The 23122-nt window shown below is 43.1% G+C and overlaps 1 protein-coding gene across 1 annotated transcript in view; it reads right to left on the bottom strand.

Moving 5' to 3' along the window:
• rap1gapa (RAP1 GTPase activating protein a) overlaps positions 1-11754 on the bottom strand; it is a 91969-nt gene extending 80215 nt beyond the window's left edge. Inside the window, exon 1 of the mRNA XM_080854131.1 lies at positions 11735-11754. The gene's annotated coding sequence lies outside the window, so the exon portion shown is untranslated. The remainder of the gene's footprint in view (positions 1-11734) is intronic.
• Positions 11755-23122: the final 11368 nt, after the last annotated feature.

Genomic DNA, 23122 nt, shown 5'->3' with positions numbered 1-23122 from the left:
TGCCAAGCAAACCATATAAACTACAAACATGGACAACACAACTCTTTGCCTGTGTTGATCTTCAACATCATAGTAACCGTTCTGCAGCTCTCTGATGGTTATTTCTCAAGACCATAGAGCATAGGTAGGGTATTCACAGATTGGGTATTTCATCTCATTTCATTGGGCAGTCTCAGAGGAAGACCACACTCAGTGAGCCTCTGAAGGGTCCTTCCTCTCGCCATCACCGTAAACGTGTGGAGTGGAATTTCTGAAATTGTTTTCTTATCTGAAAGGCTCCAGCAGCATCACCCTTAGGCCCAGTAGCTGCAGTATCCTAGCTGCTTTCTCCACACACACAGTAGGGCTCCTGGGTTTCCTTACGATGAGATGAGAGCTTTTGCCACGCTACTGGATGGAGATGGAGGTGGAGGAAGGGCTTCTCACTGGGACCTCAGGGTGGTTAATTGCTGTAATATCTCTCACCATGGAAAAAGATGGAGTACTCTGGACTAGAAACCCGTCGCTGGGGACTTCCAACTGGGGATAAGTCTGTGGTTATACAAGCAATAGTACACTTAATGTAACGGTGTTAATTATCAGACAGCGTGTGTTATCGGCAAATGTTCACATTGTCATGTTAATCCATTATGAAACTAAGCAAATCGATTGTTTATCCATTATTAAACTTAGCATTTTGATTGTTCATAAGAATGGCCGATGGTTGACACGGTCCGATAACTGACATAGCTACGCAAGATGTGTTGTGTGGTGTGATGTACAGTTGAGAGTGTGTTATTAGTAATATTGCATAAATGGTTCAGTGTAAAAAGTCTATAGATTTCGTGGATTTGTGACAGTGGCTTTGTGCATGTTTCTGTAAACCAAACTGCTCTCTCCCACCCCCCTCTCACTCTTGCTATGGAAACACAATCAAAGCAGGCGCGGGTTGTTTTCATGATTCCGGAGGGAAAAGGCCTCATTAGTGTTGATTCCACAAGATGCACAGATGTTTTAGGAAAACCCTTATCTCGCCTGAGACGCCAGCCTGCATCGTCAAAAACACCCTTCTCCTTTGTCATTTGGGGTGATGGGGTAGTGGTGTGTGTGTGTGTGTGTGTGAGGGGGGGCTTTGAGACCCAAACATTCTAATAATACTAGCAGATTAAAGGATTCACTCCTACACCCCTACACCCTGAAGTTATAGCTTCTGAAACACAGGAGAAGAATGGGTGTGCCTTCATGACAGCAGACAGACAGACAGACCTACAGACATACAGACAGACACACAGACATACAGACAGACAGCATCAGCTGGAGGCTAAATAAGGTGAAGCGGCTGCAAATAGCAAGAAACAGCAGTTAAGTCAAGTTGGTATTATGCAATGATTGCCAAGACTATTACGGGGCCGGTTTCAGGAAGAAATTAGTTCACGTGGGCCTCTGCGCCCTCTCTGCCTTCGTCTGCGTAAGCTAATCTACAAATGCTCCTACTGGCAAACCTGTAATGAGGAAGGTGCTGACTGAAAGAGAGGGGAAAGAATCCACTATGTGGAGATTTAATGCATAGGGTTGCATCAGTATGAACCCAATAATAGAGTGGGGAGAGGACTGAGAGGGTAAAATAGAGCTTGAATAAGAGACAGAGAGTGATGACAAATGCAAAGAGGAAAATATTACAACGAAGAAAACATATCGACCGTCAAAAACAGAGAGACAGGGTGAGCAGGCGAGGCAGTCCGAGAGAATAGAAAGACAGAGAGGAAGAGAGAGCCAGAGACCAGGTGAGGCAGACAGAGAGAGAGTGGAAGAGACGGAGAGTAAGAGAGCCAGTGAGTGGACAAGAGGGCAGAAAAAAGAGAGAGAGAGAGCCCGGCCCACCGTGGCAGGCTGTCGATCAGCAGCCTAGTGACGGCTGCCAGTTGGCTTTGGCAACACCATGTGAGTCACCTTACTGAATCGCACTCGGACAGCTTGCCTTTCTGTGGGAGCTGAGGCCTGCAGTTTAACTGGAAGGTATCAGTCAGTCCCATACAGCTGTCACACAGGAACAGCAATCCAATTTAATCAGCTTCTCACAGCACTCACTTCTGTTCGTGCTGCCTTTTGAGGTGGGCTACAACTGTGAATGTGTGTGTGTGTGTGTGTGTATGTGTGTGTTTTTGTTTTTGCGTTTTGTGTGCGTTTGTCCGTAATTGCAGTGCATTAATCTGCGCTTGTATTAGTTAGTCAACACTGTTTTAAAAGTCTGTAGATGTTTACTGCACAATATGGCATCAAATTGACCTTAATGCAAGACCGTGCACTGTTTACCACAAGATGTTTTATTAATCATCATAACACTTAATGAAGTTGCCTGAATTATGCAGATGTAATTAAATGTCATCTCTCCCGTCTTTCTCTGCGGTCTCTAAGCACTCTCCCATTACCTCTACAGGCCACCTGGTGAGAAGCAAGTACAGGGGGTGATTCACACGTTCAGGCTCATTTGATGAGATGGAGCCTGTGCAGAAGCAGATGTCTGCTCCCATGCTGGGCTTCCCCCCCCACCCACCCCCACGCGCACGGCATGATGGGACGATTCGAGCGATTGACACTCATGTTTTCACATGGACAGACGCAATTAACTCAAACAATTGAGGGAATATGTCATTCTCCTCTTTCTCTCTCTCTCTCTCTCTTTCACCTTCTCCCTCTTCCCAGAGCCCAAATTATTACCCAGTCTGTCAGCTGTCCTACATGATTCCACCATTGCTCTCTGTGTGGTAATGATGAATAAGAATGCCAGAAAAAGATACTAGTGAAGGTGCTGCTTCAGTTCTTACAAACCACTGCCAAGGGAGGCTGCTAATTCTTAAAAAACACCTCTCCCCTCTTGACAAGCTGAGTCATCTTTTGTTGGGAAACGTATAACACACACACACACACACACACACACACACAGAGAGAGAGAAAGAGAGAGAGAGAGAGAGAGAGAAAAGAATGCAAGTCTGCTGATTTGACAGCTATGGCTCCACTTTAAGCTTTAACAGGCTGGGGAAAAAATAGATTTAACTCTAGATTGCCTTCTATCATTCCCTGGTAAAAATTGGACAGTCAAAATGTTGTGTTCCCACACAAATCACTGTTTAAATTATGTATGAGTGATCTCCACTGACTGCAGGCCTATACTTAACACAGGCACTCGGGTTCGCAGGGTTTATTTTTGTTCTCGTTCTGTGACTGACCAATGGCTCTCAGAGGCTTTTCTCTAACATTCTAAATAAAAATGGATGAATACCAATGAGCCCTACGCAAATGTTTAAATTCATGGGGGCTTTTCAGAAAACGCACAGACATCACCCAAAGTATATTCTGTGCCGGGCAGAGGCCTGCCTGCCGCTCTTTCTTGTGAAGACAGTTGACATTTGGCCAGCTGCTTGTCAAATACTGCAGCAGAAACTCTAGTGGAGAGTCTGGGTCGTGAGCTGCAGTTACTCTATTATTAATCCGAACATTTATTCAAACATTAACCTCTGATATTTTCTTTTCAAACTAAAAACAAAACATTTCATAACTGTCAAACATTACTACTTTCGTTGTTGTAATTCGAATGAAAAGGCGACTGAATATAAATGTTGGATCAATACTGTGAAGGATGATCCCAAAGCTGGAAATAAGCATCTGAAGGTGACATGCTCCTGATGACACCTGTAGTCATCCGACCAGCTGTACCACAGCATTTAGGGAATTGTGCACCAAGGATTACGATGTTGCAAAACCATCAGAGTTTCACATAGGCTACACATCAGACCTCCCTTCTGTCATTGATTCTCAGTGATATCTCCCACTGGATATCAACTCACCTAACGTGTGTGTGTGTGTGTGTGTGTGTGTGTGTGTGTGTGTGTGTGTGGGTGTGTGTGTGTGTGTGTGTGTGTGTGTGTGTGTGTGTGTGTGTGTGTGTGTGTGTGTGTGGGAGTCAAAACTAGTGTTTGATGAAGGCCAGTTGTCCAGAATGCCCTTTCCCTTTTCCTGATTCTTTAAAGTATCATTTAATGGATCTCTAGATTCACTAACCTTCAAGGCTGCAGCATTCTGGCCTCCATGCCTGGCCTCCATTCTGGCTGTGCACTGGTTGATATTTCAAGTACACTGATGGAGTCTACCTGGTCAGAGTCAATATCACAGCATTGTCTACAAGAGCAGGCAGCTCGGAGCGACCCTGTCCTTTCCCACGTACTTGAACTTCTGCTATGAACTTCTGCCTGAAATTGACGCAGAACTGATTAGTCAGTGGCCTGCAGCGAGATCCTATCAATCACACACATTGGTTCTGGCACCGGCCTGTCAGAGAGCGCAAGATTCCCAGTTGTTGCCTAACCTCTGTGTGTGGACTGTAGGGTATGGCATTCATCAAGCTCCAAAGGGCGAGCTCTGATGTCAAAATATTGAACCCTATTATTTTTCCTTTTTTGCTATTCTTTAATCAGCCTAACATTCCATCTGCCATGCCAGCTTCAAAGGTACAGATAAGAACCTCCATGTCGCGTCGCTTAGAAAGGAGCCATTCAGGGGTTCTAATTTCACACTGCCAAGTTTGAAATGATACAAGTCAGCAAATGCCTGAAATAATTGCGTTGTGCTGAGGGTCACATCTCCCACCATCGGCACTGGGCACATTTAAATGAAATCTGAAAGTTTTTCAAATTAATTTAATCAAGTTTCTATTTGAATGCAGTTTGAAAAAACTGCAGTCATGCAGAGTAGTAAAGTGTTCTTGAATCCTTCATCCTGAGATGCCTTTGTAGAGTGCAATGGCTACCAGCATGCCAAGGCAATTTCGATAAACCTGCACTTTTTTTGGACGACAGTGCTGGTTAGAACAACAGGGCATCCATGGATCCTGTGGGCAATTTAATTTCTCACACTGTCAACTTTTTTTAAACTGTGTCCCATTCTGCCAAGTCATTTGGCTTGTAACTGAAAAAGAGGCAGAAGAAGAAGAAGAAAAAAAACACAGCTCTAAATCACAGCTATCTGCCTCTTCAGACTTGCTATGCCTGTGAATGTGTTAAAAGACACAGAGGCCGTGGCAGTTCGGCCGTGCCGCATGGCACAGAAAGGCTCTGGCATTTCACCGGGAAAGATGAGGCTCAGCGAGACTTATCTGAAATTACAGCATTTCAACCATTCACCCTGCGTGCCTTATTCAGACGCATATGAATTTCAATCAAATCCAAATGCCAGAATACAAACGAACAGGAACCCAACTATGAGGGGGGTGGGGGCCATCATGCTGCATCAAGCGGTGACATGAATATAAATTGTCCTTTAAAAGGGATTTGAGTGCAAATAAAATGAGTAAACAGAAATATGCCTGAAACTTTCATGAAATTGCCTGCGGTGTGAACAAGCCACAAACACGAGTGCTCCATCATGCTGGCTCTCTCCATTACCATATGAAAGACCACCTCTTAGACACAAAATGTCAAAATACTGATGTGGAAACCAACTGCTGCAGTGGGAAAACACTAATTGCCAACATTTATCCTCAGTGTTTTCAATATATCAATAGAAATCAAGTGTCAATAATAGAGAGCTACAATAACCAGTCCTTAACATACCATGCAAAGTGAATACTATTGAGTAGCCTGTTGGTATGCTTTCACCAGGGTTCACATGTTAATGTGTCTCTCAATAAAAAGAAGAGACATACAGGCAAAAAAAAGAAACTACATGAGAAATCAAACGTGACAGCATAGATTGAAGAATAAATAGGAGATGGAGATCCCATTAAAGCAAAGTAAATGAAACAATTAGATCTCATCATGAAGGTCTTAACGATGCCCATGAACGAACACATGAACAGAAGATTGCTTCATCCAAATCCGTATTTATTTTGGAGGTTAAACAACCTGATATAGTTTAAACAAGGCAGGAAACATTGCAATCAAGTGGAACATCTATATCAGTGATTTAAAGAGAGAAATCCTTCAAAACGCCTGTGAACAACAGCACTGAAGCCAGACAGGCCTTTAAGACAAAAGTCAAGACAAATCAACATTATTTGTGTCGCACTTTTCACAGTCAAAATGGCCTCAAAGCATTGTACATTGTCACACATTTCAGCCATAAATATATGAAGCATGAATGATCTACCAATTGGGGTCATCTCCAGTGCTATCATTACACAGGGCCTTCACTCACCCTTTAAAGACACCCCTTATAGAGAAACTGATGTACAAGAACGGGCAGAATAACAATATGTGTGAATAGATAGTGTGTGTGTGTGTGTGTGTGTACACGTTTTCCAACAAAAGATGACTCTGCTTGTCAAGAAGGGAGAGGTGTTTTTTTTTTTTTAAATTAGCAGCCTCCCTTGGCAGTAGATTGTAATTCAGGGGAGATAGGGGTGGTTAAGGATAATGCCTCTATAAAGTGCCTCTACTCATTGGTCAAGAGTTGAGAGCAGAGAGCATTTATCCTTATTTTCTTTCCCGTCTTTTTTTTTTCTTCTTTGGAGAAATTGGGCAGCAGGTTTTCCAGCCAGGAGTTAAATCATCCACAAACTCGGTCATATCCCTTGGGAATAAAGCATGATCTTTATCACCTTGAGTGTGTGTGTGTGTGTGTGTGTGTGTGTGTGTGTCAGAGAGAGTGAGAGAAAGAGAGAAGGAGGATGAGCAAATTAGGCTAGCGAACTGTCTTAACCGCTGTCCCAACACAGATGTGTTGCAAACGGCAGTTATCCACTCTAAACCATGCACATTCAGACACACACACACACACACACACACACACACACACACACACACACACACACACACACACACACACACACACACACACACACACACACACACACACACACACACACACACACACACACACACACACACACACACACACACACACACACACACGTATGTCCATGACTCATAAGAGGCCGGAGCTTAAAGCAAGATGCTGGCTTTCACTCAAATCAAAGCTACCTGACAGTTCATCATCAAAGCTACCTGTCAGTTCATCATCAAAGCTACCTGACAGGAGAGATTTAGTTTTTGTTTCAGTGGTACAAATCGGACCCGAAGCCATATAAAATACCAAATTAAGCCAGTACGGACAATCTTTAAAAGCTGTCACATCACCTCACATCTGTCACTATTTATAAATACGTATACTTGACTATATTTATATTTGTACTGCAGAACGGACTAAAAGGAAATAGATGCAAAGCTGAGACTCTGCTGTGGGTCTCACTGGACACAGACAGGCAACCAATTAGCATATCCACCCCCCAGGGCGGCTCCATCCGTGACAGCGGGGATATGGGGGTTGGGGACAGCCAGACGAGCTGCCGGATTCAGAAAATAATTCCTTTCAGGGAGCAGGTCTACAGAGAGCTCGCCCCCTCCCCCTCCACCTCTGTCTCACCTGTATGTGTCTGAGTAATGGAACTGTCCCACTAATGTCTCTCACAGTGTCCTGTTGGGACCATTGAAGACCAGGATGTGTTCTCTACCACAGGCAAAAAAAATGCAAAATGAGGAGTACAAAAAGTAAATAAAGTGATTTCGCCGAGCACTGACCCCTGAGAAGCGGTTAAAAACTTCAATTTGAAAGACAAGTCTTGACATTAGCACTCAGACCATTTCAATTTATTTTACCTTTAAGGCACCGCTCGAGAAGCATTAGCCTGCCTCCGAATTCCCTCCTGTGCAATACTGATATTCATCACAGAGGACGCCGCCTGTTTGCCTCGCATCCAATGAAAACGGCACAGTGGCTTATCCTCTCTCCTTGACCTTGAAATCCTCTGTTTTTGGGTCCCTTGGCAGTGCGGGGCGTCGATGTTCTATTGACAAATGAGCTACTGAATACCCAGGGCTTATTTCCCGGTTTCTAACACAAAAATATGCGACCTGCCTCAAACAGGCCAAGCAAAGGGGATGATATGTAGCCCAGAGGCTCCTGAGAAACCTGACACAATACTAAAACAAGACCCTTTTTTGTTTGTAGATTGTGCTATGCAAATGAAACCAATCAATTTCCCAGTGTATCAAAGTAGATGCAAAAATCAATCACAGAGCTCAGATGTTCCCCACCTGTAAATAATGCTCTATTAATCCACTTGTGGCATAAAGAGAATCTGATGATTGATCTCTGGATAGCACGTTGAAATAAGGGGTAGAGTGTTAAAGGCACATTAACATTGTAAAAGTCAATCTAATCAATGGCCGATGAATTTCATCCTGATTCTTTACTCCCTTGAGTAAATACTTCCGTGAGTAAATATTTAAATACTTTGAGTAAATACTTTACTCCCTTGTGAGTAAATATACTGAACTGTAGGACAATGACTGAGAGTAGATGGCAAGGGCAAATGAGAGACAGAGAGCATGACGGAGAGCCAGAGGAAGAGATAGAGAGGAAGAAGGGAAGAGGACAAAAGAAAAAGAGGACAACAGAGGAAGAAATGGGACGTGAACGGCACAGAGAGGAGCCTTCCTCCATACCAAACACAAATGATTTCATCCACGCTGAGTAGCCCCCCAGGGCCGTGAACACCTGCACAGGCGTGGTGTGGCCATCACTGGCCACAGCCCTAATCCACCTGCCAGTGGACACAAACACGGACCACCCGCCGTCTCCATTTCACCGCCACACGCCACACCACGGCAGGGGAGGTGAGGGGAGGGGCAGAGGCAGCAGATGCTTTTAGATGCTGAGATTGGGCCAGGACACACTGTGGAGGCCGCTGGCTCGGTCACCAACAAGGACACGCACACATATGGCACGCATGAGCTGAGCACAAAGACACACATGAACACACACACACACAAGTGTATGCACACACACACACACAGTCAGCACAAAGTCTGCTGAAATGCATAGAAATCAGTCAGGTCAGGTCAGGTCAGGTCCCTAAATCCATGCTCAACTTGCAACATTGAATATGCAAGAGTATATGCCATGATGCTGCAGCTATAGGTCATGAAACTGATCTGACAGTCAGTGCATGGACGTGACATATATATGCAATTGCACCTTTTCTGTCTTAATCTCTTTACGTCAGCGGAAAGTCATGTTTACGTCAGGGACTTCTTCCCTGTAGACTGTCAGAAGCCATTACGTTTAATAATAGAGGACCTATCTGTTTAGAGTCTGCACCACAGAGCAAGATCCTCCTGAGAGCTTGTTGCCTTCCAAACAAATGGAGAGAGAGAGCATGGTCACTCACACAGAATCATCAGCAGGGATGGCCATGTAATAGGCACCCATTTATTGAAGAAACATGACTGTGCTAGTCTATTCATGATCATTACTTTACTATATCTATATTTAGGACTTTTCATGCTGTACTAATTAATTGGCACTCCAGTATTATATATATATATGACTTTAATTGCATAGGATTAACCTGAAATAACGTATTACTGTATTTATAGGCTGCTACGTGTAAAATGCTTGCTCTGCAGCACTGCATTGTGTCTGTGCGGTAAGTCTCGTATTTCTTGTGTGAACATGGGTTGTTCAATGGTTGTTTTTGGGTTGTTCAATAGTTATGGCACATAACTGAACAAAAGCACTTCGCCCCCATCCACCCCTAATATAAACAGAGAGATGACCAAGTCAAACTCCACCCCTAAACAGAGAGATGACCAAGTCAAATGGACAGAATTGCTACAGAGGAGGGTCATGGCCTTTCAATGATTTTTAAATGCTGACATTAATCACTGCCCCAAGCGACAACTATTATTAACATGTAACCCCCTAATTAGAACAATGGTAAATCTCTTCTCTGGATGGCGCAGTGAAATATCTGACTTTTCATTGACAAATACTTCCATCCGGCTGCTTCTTCATTAGGGAAAATATGGCTCATGAATCATTTATTAAAGGCAGCCTATTTAGAATTCTCTCTCATTAACGCTTGTTTTGGCTTGTGATGTGTCTCGACAGATGTGTTCTTTATGAATGATCTTGGATTTGAGTGTTGAGCTCTTCAAAAGGCTTGAAAAGAGAATGTAAAAATAATCCTTTCGAGGATGAGAGCATTTTCGATGTTTCAGCTGCTATCATCATTATTTTCTTAACATTGCCTGCAAGAGTTCTGAGCTACACCCCCATAAAGCCATAGCAATCAATACTTTGGTTGAAGGCGCAGGTGCAGATGGTGGATCTAAACCCAAGCAATGACCCGACTATTTGAAAAGCCCAGAGGCAACACTGACATCTGCAATTCCTCAGAGACCTGCAAGTTCAGCCTATTTCTCTATTTGCAAACAAAACATCACACACATACAAAGAAGGGTGGAGAAGTCTGTTCCTGCCAAATTTGACTTTCAAAGTAAAAAAAAAACAAAAAACAGGAAAAAACGATGGTCCTCTTCTGTTTTCATGTACACAGACATCACTCATCGTAATATTCACTTTGAAGGGCAGACATACCTGAGGTGATAACCAACATCTGCCATACATGTAATTACCTTATAGCACAGAGAAAGATAGTGTCAGTCTTGGACTATAACTACTTATGTATCTCTTATTTGTGGTTGAGAGAGGTGTATTTTGTTAGTTTGCTGTTTGCTTTAATCAAGTGTACCTGCGCTGGGTTAGAAAATGTGTATGTGGGCTGTAAATCCTATTGAGGAACAGGTGAATTCAGTTATTGTGCTGCTGAATGCTTTTACATGTCCAGGCCCAAGGGCCCATGGTTTTGTAATCCGTCCATGGATGTACATGTACTTGTATTTCTTCTGTCAAAGGTATGGGTCTAATGCTTTTCAAATAAAGCCCTTTTACATCCGACCAAACACAATACCTTTTTAATAAATGTAAGACTGACTAGTGTCTCAGGGAGGAGAAAAATAGCACACTCAATTAAAAGAGCCAGCGAGTCATGGAAGAAAACGGCTGAAAATACTCTGCCATGCTCTCTGCCTCTGACCAATAACAAATTGCACCAATGAGGGAAGACAAAAAAAACATGTTCAGCGTTTTCCGAGGCGTGGTCTGACCGTAGAAGAGATATACTGTAGACACATGTCTGCAGGCTACTTTTCCAGGCGAAGCTGCAGCTGGCGCGCGGGGGAAATCTTTTCTGATCTGGTGTTCCGGAGAAGAGGAATACTAATCAGTATTTCAAACAGACAGGCACACAAAGCCTCCTCGAACTTGAAAAGCCACTGTGACCTGACCTGTGCTGCGATTCACGGGAGTGGGGTCAGATAAAACAAGCTGTCTTCAAACAAAACGCCGGTGCATCAGAACGGTGGCGATTTTCAAAGCAACTTGCTTGAATGCCACATAAACACATGATAGGTAACATCTCATGTTTCCACCCTTAATCCACATAAACAGTCATTAAAAAATTGAAATAAAAAATTAAGAGACAAACATTAACATTTTCATCACTTTCAGTTATTCTAGTTCATATAGAATGGGCTTACATCGCAATGATATAGGGTGTATTAACATGAGTGATTTTCTCTGTAAACAGCGCGGAATTAATAATATGGTTGTAATCAGTACAAGTTGTAAACCTATAGATTTAGATAAAGTGTGTGGATTGGAGATAAGTCAATGTGTAGCGCAACTTCCAAACAACAGGATAGCATGCCGCTCTTTACGTTTTATAGAGTTCATTGGAGATTCCCAGAGTAAATCGTACAGCGACTTCAAAATTACATGTAAGAATGCAGCAAATGCAAACGTGTAACGTATGCTTGAGAACATCGGATGCTCAAATAAACCTGCCACAAGGTCTTACCTTAAATTCACCGAAGATGTTGATGCCTTTTATATATGCATAAAGTCGAGGAGTAATAAATGCACAAGAACGAATTATAATCAAACGCAAAAGACCTACGAGAAGTCAAAATGCAATTCACCTAGCATTCGTTTTCTGTAGACAAAAGGTACATAAGAACCAGCGTATCGCTCTTTACTACAGCATCGACCATACCACTCCTCAGCTACGACTAGATGATGAGGGAGCACCTCCTACCTCTTATCTAAGCACGAGTCAGCGGGTTGACATCAGTGCGAATCGTACTTGAGCGTGGGCAAAGAAGACAGATCGGCTGCGTGACCGTAAGTACTTTGGGACACACGTGGTTTGAAATGAAACACCGAAAACATTGGGAAATATATAACAGACTTCCAAAGCTGGTATTTCATGCGGATTTTCAAATAATCAGCTTATTCTCGAGACCTTTTGTTGTAGTTATTAACCAACAGTTATACTGCCTGTTTAACAATGGCTTAACTGAATACAACCCTGTAAAATACAATAACATAATGTATATAAGTATATAGCATAGTAGGCTATATAAGTATATAAGTACTCAATTTAACGTTTAATGAAATGAACAGTTAGGCTATCCAGCCAGGGTGCGATTTGTGGGGGAAGAACGATTTTTTTTCCCATGAAAATAAATTGCGAACCACAGTTGGGCTATTTCTTGCAGTTTATAAAGCATGCGCTGGCTTAAATAACATATAGGCCAGGTGTGCGTTAGCCAGCTGCTTGTTTATGAAATTAATACGATTTTTGTATTCTCTGCACTAATGGCAGAAATAACTGATCTAAAGAGTAGGCTACTTTTGTTTCACCCTCCGCAAATTGTTAACCAGGTAGCTATCTAGACAGCAATATCAATGCATCAAGCTTACCAATTTGGTTAGCAGATGTCACACATTCCAATCATAAACGTTAGACACTTGGTGCAGCAAAACAGGAATCTGTCCCCTTCTTCACACTAAAAACTTAAAAACGTATCTTTTACCGTTTGACTTGTCCTTGACCTTACTATTTGTTAATGTGAACTTGTTCATAATATCGTTCGATTCAGGCTGGGAGTTGCCTTCCATCGTATCAAAAGTAGCTCCTGTAGTCGCATTCTCAGTTGTAATATTTCTAGGAATTTTTGTGAGGGTCCTGTAAAATACAACGATATGCTGCACTGAAATATTTTAATTTGTCTTTCATTTGGCTATAGCTGTTATATAGCTGCTATCGCAGTTAAATAGGCTATTTTTACTTGGTGACATACTGTAAATCGTGTATGGATCAAGGCCTATGGAACCAGGATCATCATCCTAGCTACAGAGCCTAGCTACAGAGAGCTGACAGTGATAGTCACTACAGTTTTCCTACTGGGGATAAAATAATTCAGCAGAGGAAAGGATATATAGACCAGAGGTCTACTGTATCTTTCATCCCCCCAACGAATCACACTCTGGCTCCAGCTATGCCGTGAATGCCAAGTGTTTGTGTAATACCAAACTATAAACTCCACCACACACCTTACACCAGAGGAATCGGATATGAAGCAGTAATTTAGTCAGACTTTGCATAACCTTATATCACCATAAGGAAACCAGAAGAAGCGGAAATAATTTGCAATTTAACATCAAGGCAATTTTATGCACAATTTATGCCATAAATAAGAACATATGCAGTGAAGAAATTAGGTAAACTGCTGATTTTGCATCGAATGCGCGGACCGCAGAATGGGAAAAAAATTGGAAGGATTGATGTTTCCCACATTCCCTCCCTCTCTCTCTATCTCTTTCTCTGCAGTCACCCCAGGCTTGTTTCCTCGCTGTCACTTCGCAAATACATAACTAGTGAATGCCTCATTTCCACACTGGCAGGTTATTACAGCAGTGTGTCTGATTGCAGACATCATTATTGTCTCTTATAGGAACCCTTCCCATATGGTAATGTGAATGGAGGCCTGCGAGTGGAAGCAGTGGTTGTAGGCTACCCTCTCTGGTGAGGCACCGTCATAGCCTCTTTGCCATCTCGAATGGTGCAGCGTTGGAAATGGATTACAGTGCAGTGGTGATTGCGCTGTCAAAAGAAGCATGATTAACATTACTTACATCATAAACAGAAATGAATTAGCCTGTAAGCCTGTACATTATCAACATCACTAGGAAGAAGAGTCAGTGGTGAGTAGCAGGCATCTGTTCTCTGTTCTTCACCTTACTCTGTTCTTTCACCTTTATTGCCTAACCTTGTCCTGCCACAGTCAGCACCTGCCAAGCACATCCCTGATTGCCTATACGAGTGACTGTGCTTCTTACAACACTGCTTGTATATTGGAGTACAAGACTTACTAATCACGTTTGCAATGATGCTCTCAGAAGAAAGCATGCAAACAGATCAATGGCACCAGCAGTCGACTGCATCCATCAGAGCAGTCTCACGGCACCATCTCCGTGATGCTGTCTCCTTGTCTGCCAGCAAGGCTTATACACTACTCTCTATCTACATACAGTTACTTAGACACGATTTTTGACACAACAACCCTCTCCATCACAGGCTAACATGCTCTGTGTATCGACTGCCCCCTATTAACACAGCCTTTCTGAGACACAATTATCGACATATCACCTCTTCCATCACAGACTAGCATTCCTGTTTCAAAGTCATGTGCACACACTGCTCTCTGAGACAATATGCTTACACAGACACGATTCCTGACAGAAAACCCCTTCGACCACTTCAATTCTGTTTTTCAAACCTGTGTTCATAAACCTCTTTCTATCTGCATATTCAGGAGACACTGTCTTTTGTCATAACACCTGCAATCTGTGTTTCGAGCTCATGCCTATACACTACTCTCCTGGACGTACACACTACACACTGCTCTCTCAGACGAGACCATTTCTGACAGAACCCCCCTGTCCATCAACAGTGTGCTGTGTTTCAGGCTCATGATCAGTCCCTGGAGCCTGTGTGATACCCACAGGAAGGGGAGCTGTGGGGCAGTCACCAGTCAGGCATCTGATACGCCGAGCTGCATCCCAGCCCTTGCGAGAGACAGAGAGAGCGAGAGAGAGAGGCTGGAAGGAGCTGCTCGCGGGCTGAAGTGAGCCCGGTACGCTGCCCCGTAATTATACACTCTTCCTAACCCCAATTTCCCTGGAAAATGGAAAACATGGCAGAGAGTCTCTGACTGCATTTTGAGGCGGTGCAGTATCATTTTCGTTAATGAAAGACTCCAGAAGGAGCTGATTGCTTGGGCAGATCCCACGCCAAATATTAGGGCCACTGTTTGATTGCTGAGACATGATCATGAGTTTGCTGGGAAACAATCGGCGTACTTGATAAAACCCAAAGAAGAAGATGAATGAGGATAGTCATATCAGGGCTATTTTCTTCCTCTGCTTGGAGCCGCTCTTATGTAAGGCCGCCTCTGCCAACGAATCTTCGTATTTTGAGTATTAATTGCCTTTGAATCATGCTTTAGTCCAGCCCTTAGCATGCCAACCAAACCACACTTTTAAACTTCACCCTTCACTGCACTCCCTGCATGGAAAACTTAAAAATGCATTATTTAAACTATTTAAAACCCTGTGATGAAACCACATGACATTACCACCTCCTCTAACACTGGAGGCATTCATTTTGATTTAGCGACTGCTTTGCATGAAGATCCAAGAAAAATCACTTTTTTTCCCAGCACCAGCATCCGTGGCTTCCTGATATCGACATGGACATGGGAAATAATCGTCAAAGCCAAGTTAAAATGTAAATGTGACTTGAATGCAATAAAAAAGGCTGATTACTGTATGTCCTTTGTGCTATAACTCAAACCTGCTCCAGAAGAAGCCTCTGTTCCAGGAGGAGGGGGTGGGGCAAGAGGCTTCATTCTCCAAGGCTGCAATTGCCCTGGTCCCTTCCAGCTTGGCTAGGAAAGAAAGGATTGCCGCTGCTACACTTTTGCATATTTCATTGTGGAGAGCGTCTTTTATGTCCCAACCTAACCGAGATGAAGGCCTGCAACTGGAGGTGGCAAAGGGGCCTCAGTGGCTTCAGAAATGAGGTGAAATATTCATTAACATCAGATCTCCTTTCCAGCAACCCCCCCCCCCCCCCCTCACACAGCCACATGTTATGTGTTATTCAAGGCCAGGAAGAGACAATGCATGAAGTGGCCTAGCAGCAGCACCTAATGGCTCTGTCTGGATGCATTTACTGTATTTGCGGGGTCCAGCAGCCCACGGATCGGCCCCTTGTGAATGCAAAGTGCACTGTGAATCCTCTAACAGCACCATGTGTGGCTGTGTCAGAAGGCATCATCCCGCTACCGCACAACACAGCCTCAGCCAGAGCAGGAAGTGTCACCCCATCACTCCAACTCTGAGCCAAGTATAAACCGGACTGAAATAAAATAAGAGAGCCGATGGCGATGTTACATAAGGACGGGGCTGCAAAAGCCTTCACCAGGACATAATAGTAAGACAGGGCACAAAAAGAAAAGAAAAAAAACTTCAACTGCTGATCGAACAGAATTGGATTTTTTGTGCAAGTCGACAGTGGATCTCGTAAATGCGCTGGCTAGATCAATGAAACCCAGAGGATTGACTGCCACCGGTGGTAAAAAGGCCTAGGATGTGTCTGACTGTCGGAAGACAGAGATGAGGAAATCTATGACATTTCTCCTAAGCACTAAGGTCAGAAGACCTGAGCTCTGGCAGCATCCATAACCATGATCAGCAGGTGTGAGAATGTGTGAAGCCAGAGCTAAGAACCACAAGGGATGAACACATGATGGAGTCTTCCTTGTAGTCCATAAGTCTTCACAGTTTGAGATACAGTAAATTCAGTGAAAGAAATGGGACACATTGAAAAAAAAAAAAAACATTTCTATAATTGGAGCTGAAAAACATAAATAGCATTCTTTTGTGGTTCACGTCAATCACACAAGTTTCCTTTGAAAAAGGACTGCAGCATCAAATGCCATATCACTCACCGGGACCCCCAAGCTCAGTGTGAGCCTTCTCAACATGAGAAATGGCAACTACATTGTCCACTCAACAACGTGTTGTGACTAACATGCCAAATATGAGCTTCCCTACTGGTGATAAAATCAGATAAACACAATGCAATCCAACGTCCCAGCTGATAACCAACAGGCAGTACCCATTAAAGTGTTTTCTATAGCAGACTGGCGGAACCAGCCAATTGCTTTCCCAGCCCAGTTGTGGTTGCAGTGGATGTGTGTCTGGCCTGTAGAAGGCCCATGAAGCCCAAACTCATCCCCTCATCAGGCCAATCCGTAGAGTTTCCCGTGCACAGAACGGCTCCACTTTACCCAAACAAACCACTGATTGCCTCTAATGCCCTTCAGCTGCTTGATCCTCTTTGGCTGCTCGGCTGCTCTTAAAGTGGCATGGCCGATTCTTCATGCTTTATGTTTGTGTGTGTGTGTGTGTGTACGTGCTTGCAATGTGTGCTAACCACACATCCATACTATTGCTCCTTTTCTCACACTTTCTTCTCAGAATCAGATGAATTATACATGCATTCCCTTACAGCAGTTTCGGCAGTTGCATAATGTGTTGAGTAGCATGATCAGGGTAAAAAAGAGTAGGTATCTTGCCCTAAATGTGTCCCTGTCTGTATTTTGACAGATTCATATTGATGAGAGACCATGGCCCCTCGGGTGCCTGAAGGCGTTTAGTTGGTCATGTTCATAGTTAGTCCTAATAATGATAATTATACTGTGGATAGCCTTAAAGAGGATGAGGCTGCTGCATAGTCCCTATGCTGTGATTCTGGACAACCACAATCAGTAGAACCCCGGCTTTTGGATTTGCCCCCCCCAAAAAAAAATCATAGTAAATCCCCAACTCCTATTGATTGAGAACATCAAAGGAACCTCCACCAGCTCCTGCCCCCTAGAGTGGAGCACTCAGGCTGGAGAAACCCCCTTTGAATACCAACTGATTCGGCAGAGGGAGGTGACCTCAGCTTTTCCCACACCGAGTAGAGCCTCTCTAACCTGGCTCATCCACCCCAGCAAGAGAGAAGAGAGAAGAAGAGAAAGACAGAGAAAGAGATCAACTCGCCCACCATGGCAGGCTGTGTAGGGGAGAAGAGAGAAAGAGAGAGAAGGGCAGAGAGAGGGAGGGGAAGAGAAAGAGACGGGGGGGGGGGGGGGGGGGGGGGGGGCTGTAAAGATAGGGTGGCACACAGTGCATTCATGATGACTCAGACGCCCTAATGACAGTCTTAAACACACATGATGCTTTTTTTCTCTCCCCGTGACTCAATAGCAGTATTGTTCTTAAGGCGAAGAGGAAAACAAAGCCAGAGCAGGAGCTTAGAAACAATCACAGAAAGCTCAACTTTCATTGATGCTCAAATTGGTTGTGGAGTCGTTGCTTTTTAGGGTGCGGATCGTCATCTTATTCCGCCACAGCATCCTGTGATTACCAGGACATAATAGCACAGCTGGGGAAAGAGGTGGAGAAGATCCCCCCCCCCCCCCCAAAGAAAACCCAGCATAGCTTCTTAGTGGTGCATCCTTCAACACCACAAAACAAGGGAAATATTTCCCCTCTGGTCAACGTGTTTCTGCCATCCAGTTCCCACATCCACTCTGTCTCCATGACCCACTCTACTGTATTCTGGAGCCTGAGGAGTAAACACCATCTCATGTATTTTTCATGAGAGAAGCTGCCTCTATAACCCTGAATGGATAATGGATTAAAAACAGTTTGTTCCTTTCCTCACAGACTGGAATCGTAGGTGTAAGCATGTAAACATCTCCCGTGTTAGACCACGCCAATCCCACGGTTCAATCAAACGATTGTAACAACTGAACATAAAAGCCACAGATTGAACCAAGTCATGAAGAATCAAACAGACATCAAGGCCAGGGGAAGGTCAGTCATTTCCATGTGTTTGCAGGCACAGATTGATTACACAGGGCCTGAGGAGACGGTGGTTGGACAGAGAACTCTTTGCCCTTTTGTGACTTTAGTTAACATAATAGATCTGCAGGCATCATCTCATTCATAGCCCTGCAAAATCCCACTGAGGTTTCTCAGATGAATGTATTGGTCTGACAGCTTGTTAATTATTTAGGTGTTCAGTTGAATCTTGTGTGTTCACTGTACTAAGGGCTGTGTTGTTTAATCATGCTGCATCTGAGATGATCAGTCCACTACCACCAGAGAAAACATGGAAACCTAGACGTCCAGAGAGGATGTGGGAGGATGTACTGTACAATCCATGTGCTGCATCTGAGATGAGCTCTGGTTCGAAATGGTGAGGACACAATGTCCCCCATAAATGTTAAAATTACATAAAATATTTACACACACACACACACACAGCAAGAGAGAGAGAGGGATGAAGAGAGAATGTGAAAAAGAATGAGGAATACTACTGCATAATCTCCAACAAATAAGTAATGGTTAAATTCACTCGTCTCCAAACCCTTCAACAAAAGGAGAGCGCTACATTCAGATCCATCGTCCCTCTGGGTCAAATGCTGGTTATATGTTTATAGGGCATATCCAGTATATGACTGTATGCATGGGCTGTACGTTTGCATGTATGTCTGCAAAGAGGAGTTCTGTTGCAGGGCAGCTTTCGACTCAACGCACAAGTAGCCTGGTAGAAATGAGGTCGAGTAGGAGTTATTTAACCAAACCCCTTTTTACGACTGACTTCTCATATTATTTAGATGACAAAAATGAGGCACTCTTGAGGCTGCTATGGTCTCTTTACTGATGTCTTGTCTTTACAAGACAAAGCTATGGATGATTACACATGAAACACAATCTGTTTGTTACTGAGTACAACTGTAACAGCTTGCATGGTTTCATTGTGAAATTAATTATGCTGCAGGCAGTGAGACTATGTGCAAAGGAAAGTAATGACAGACTCATTGTGGACGGATGGGGGGTATAATGTTTCTGAGACTGACCGTAACCAAAGAGCAAATATAATTGAATTCCTGTGTGTTTGCCATGTTTTTGCATGGCGATGCTGGCCAGAGGCTTGTTTTGTCTGGCCGGTCTGTCTGCCTGAAACGAAGCCATAGAGGGGCTAAGGACCCTCCGAAGTGCTGCTTCCGTTGTGTTAACTGGGCCAACCTGTTTGCAGACCCGTAGCCGTTCTTGAATATGTTATGAGTAAGGAGAAAGAAATGTAATTAGGAGCGCACTGTGAAGATAAGGCTCGCCACAAGCTGTCTTTATGCTTATGTCATTATGGGCACAACAAAACTCATTTCGTGGTCCAAAAATGGCTCAGAGCGCCAGCTAAACATGAAGCAAATTAAAAGATTTCCGTCTGCTTGCTTTCGTCACAAACTTTCAGAGGAAAATATGTAAATGTAATTGGACAGCCAGCCATACCTTTGTCAAGACTTAGACAAGAAGAGGTAGCAAGTGCTCTCTCTCTCTCTCTCTCTCTATGTGTGTATATATGTGTGTGTCTGTCTGTCTGTCTGTCTGTTTGTCTATGTAATTGGCAACTCTTCCACAAATTGGTACTCAACAACCCATGCATAACCTTTTCATTTCACTGTTGATTTAAAAAGAAAAAATCAATACCAGTTGCAAATGTCTTTGTCATAACATTCTGCAGAACCATTACAAACATCGCTCTCTCTCCCTCTCAGTCACACACATACACACACCATTTATGTCACTCCCTTTCTGTCCATCTTTACAATGACCAGGGCATTTTACAGAACTATACGGTTCTAAATCCAAATTTCTTCCTTACCCCTTCCCTCATAGCTTCCTTTCATCACACACAACCAGAGTGTCGGCCAGGCCCCCTTCAGGGGGGAGAGAGATGGAACCAGGGGCAGGTCTGGGGTATGGGGGTCTGGGAGGTGAAGGGTGAGAGGACAAGTGCCAGACTTCATCCCAGTGTGGACTCCTCAGAAGAGATGACAGAGAATTGGCTGTGGTCCCAGACACAGCAGTGAGCAGAGCGGCGTAACCTTACTGGCTGATGGAAACAGGACGGAGAAAACACAAACACTAATGTGTGTAGCTTATTTTGAAATTATATTTGCAGTTTTGGGTTGACTTCCATAGCCATTGTAGCAGTGCGGTCTTTTCTTTTTTATGCTGTATAAATGCACAATAATTGATAACCATGGATGCCATGGACATTTTCTATACACTTTTAGGGATATTTTCATATTTTCTTGAGTATATATATAATCTCACAGCATCTATTTTGTGACAGCAATGGACAGTTAGCCAAATGAACAGTGTCTCTAGAGTTATTATCTAGCAGGTTTGATGGCAGATTATGAACAATATGGTATTAGAGACTTACAAACCTATCTTTCCTATTCTCATGTGAGGATAATGCACAGAGGGGAACTGAGGACAAATAAACCCCAGTTGAAGGAGGAAAAATAAGCCATGAGGCCAAAAATCACATATTTGTCTTTATTTAGTGTTATTGCTATGTATATTACATTGACTTACAAAATAATGATAACTGTCAGGACAGTAATATGTCTTGGCACATTGTTTTACAGTATAATATATTTTTTTCCCATATTCCTTTTCAGACACACAGCCCCCCCCCTCCCCCCAAAAAATAATTTGTATGTCACCAATAGTTTTTCATCCTTCAAATACAGTAATTTATGAATGATTCTTCCCTGTCACACTACTTGTCCTTGCAGCATATCAGATGGAACTATCAGGCATCACTACTTGGATCTGCATGTGATAACAGCCAGAGATGCGTTTCAACATGTTTCCTTCCACAGTGACTAGTGTACTGTACTCTTTCCCAGTATTACATCCAACACGTGTACAGGTCTGGACCAAGACGTAGACGAAGAACATTGAGAGTGACAGATAACAAAACACATAACATTGCAGTACACACACACACACACACACACACACACACACACACACACACACACACACACACACACACACACTCAGTTACTCAGTTCATAGTGTGTGCACACATACATACAACTGGTTGGTGATGACAATCTAAAAATGTTAAAGAATAAAGTCAATAAATAAATAATTGATATTTAAAATATGAGATATCATTTGCATACAACTGGAAAAGATATGACCATATGACCAATATATTAGGCTTTGTATCTACAGTATTGAGAGAAAATGTGTGATACTTCTATGACAGAGAAAAGAGACATGACACCTTGGTCCATTGGTGGTGATTAACCCGAACATCTCTACACACAAAACGTGCAAAAGATGATAATTACCTCTTGTCCATTGTTTCCTCTTTGACAGCTCTGTTGTCTTCACATACATATTTCAGTATTGTCTACTTTTATCTACACAAATGATCGGGTATTACTGCTTATAATTTCACAGGTTACAGTGCATTAAATGTATATGGAAACAAATCTTGTGCTTAAACATGTGCTATGTCTGTCCAGTGTTTAAGGGTAGTCAAGTTCATAACTAGCTTCTCAGCATCCCCAATACAATAAATTCATAAAGTCATTCTGACACAAAGAAGGAACATTTTCTCTGTCATTGTCTTTCAGCTGGGGTCAAAGTAAACATGATGATTTCTGAAAAATTAAAACAGCAATACTTCATGATTGTGTAATAACATGTTAATATCTTCTTGGGGAAAAACACCATCAAATTAAAAAGGAATAACCCTCACAATGTTACAAAATACTATGCAGACTCATATGTCTAAACATTTTGTCATAAATAAAGCATTATTATAATTTCTAATATGGACACTGTTATGACTGATATGTAACAAATCCACCAGTGAAGCAATTTCAAATTATTCTGATTACCCTGATGTTCATCACTACCACCACTGGTAGTCACGTATAATATGTGTATAAATATATCAGTAGCTATTTTTTAGCCTGGTTACCTCATATAAAAATACTGCAGAGTGAAATATATTGGACCAGAGATCAGACTAAGCTAGTGCATTAATACAATGTCAGTACAGACCCTCCTGTGCTGAAAGAGTTCAGGCAGACAGAAATACACGGACCACATAAAACACTCGCCTTCCCATTTTGAACCAAAAAAACAAACAAAACAAAGACAAGACGACCCATGGTGAAAGGAGACAGTCAGACGTGTTGTCTAGCCCTCTCCCCGCTTCCTTCCTGATGCATCGGCTACGTCTGCATCCCCTCTTCCTCATCTCCACATCAGACACGTACATTGCTTCAGTCTAGCCAGTAAGGCTACAGTCCTCTACATTTTTAATCAGTAGTCTCTATTCCTCATCGTTATGTGATCACCTCTGTGGAATGGGGGGTTGGTGGGTGAAGGGTTGGTGGGTTGGGTTGTTAGGGACAGCAGCATTAACACCCTCCACACCACCACCTTTCCCCGGGCTGCGCTC

Source organism: Sprattus sprattus (genome assembly GCF_963457725.1).
Source record: "Sprattus sprattus genome assembly, chromosome: 16".
Lineage (NCBI taxonomy): Eukaryota > Metazoa > Chordata > Actinopteri > Clupeiformes > Clupeidae > Sprattus > Sprattus sprattus.
This window is presented reverse-complemented; position numbering and strand designations above follow the sequence as displayed.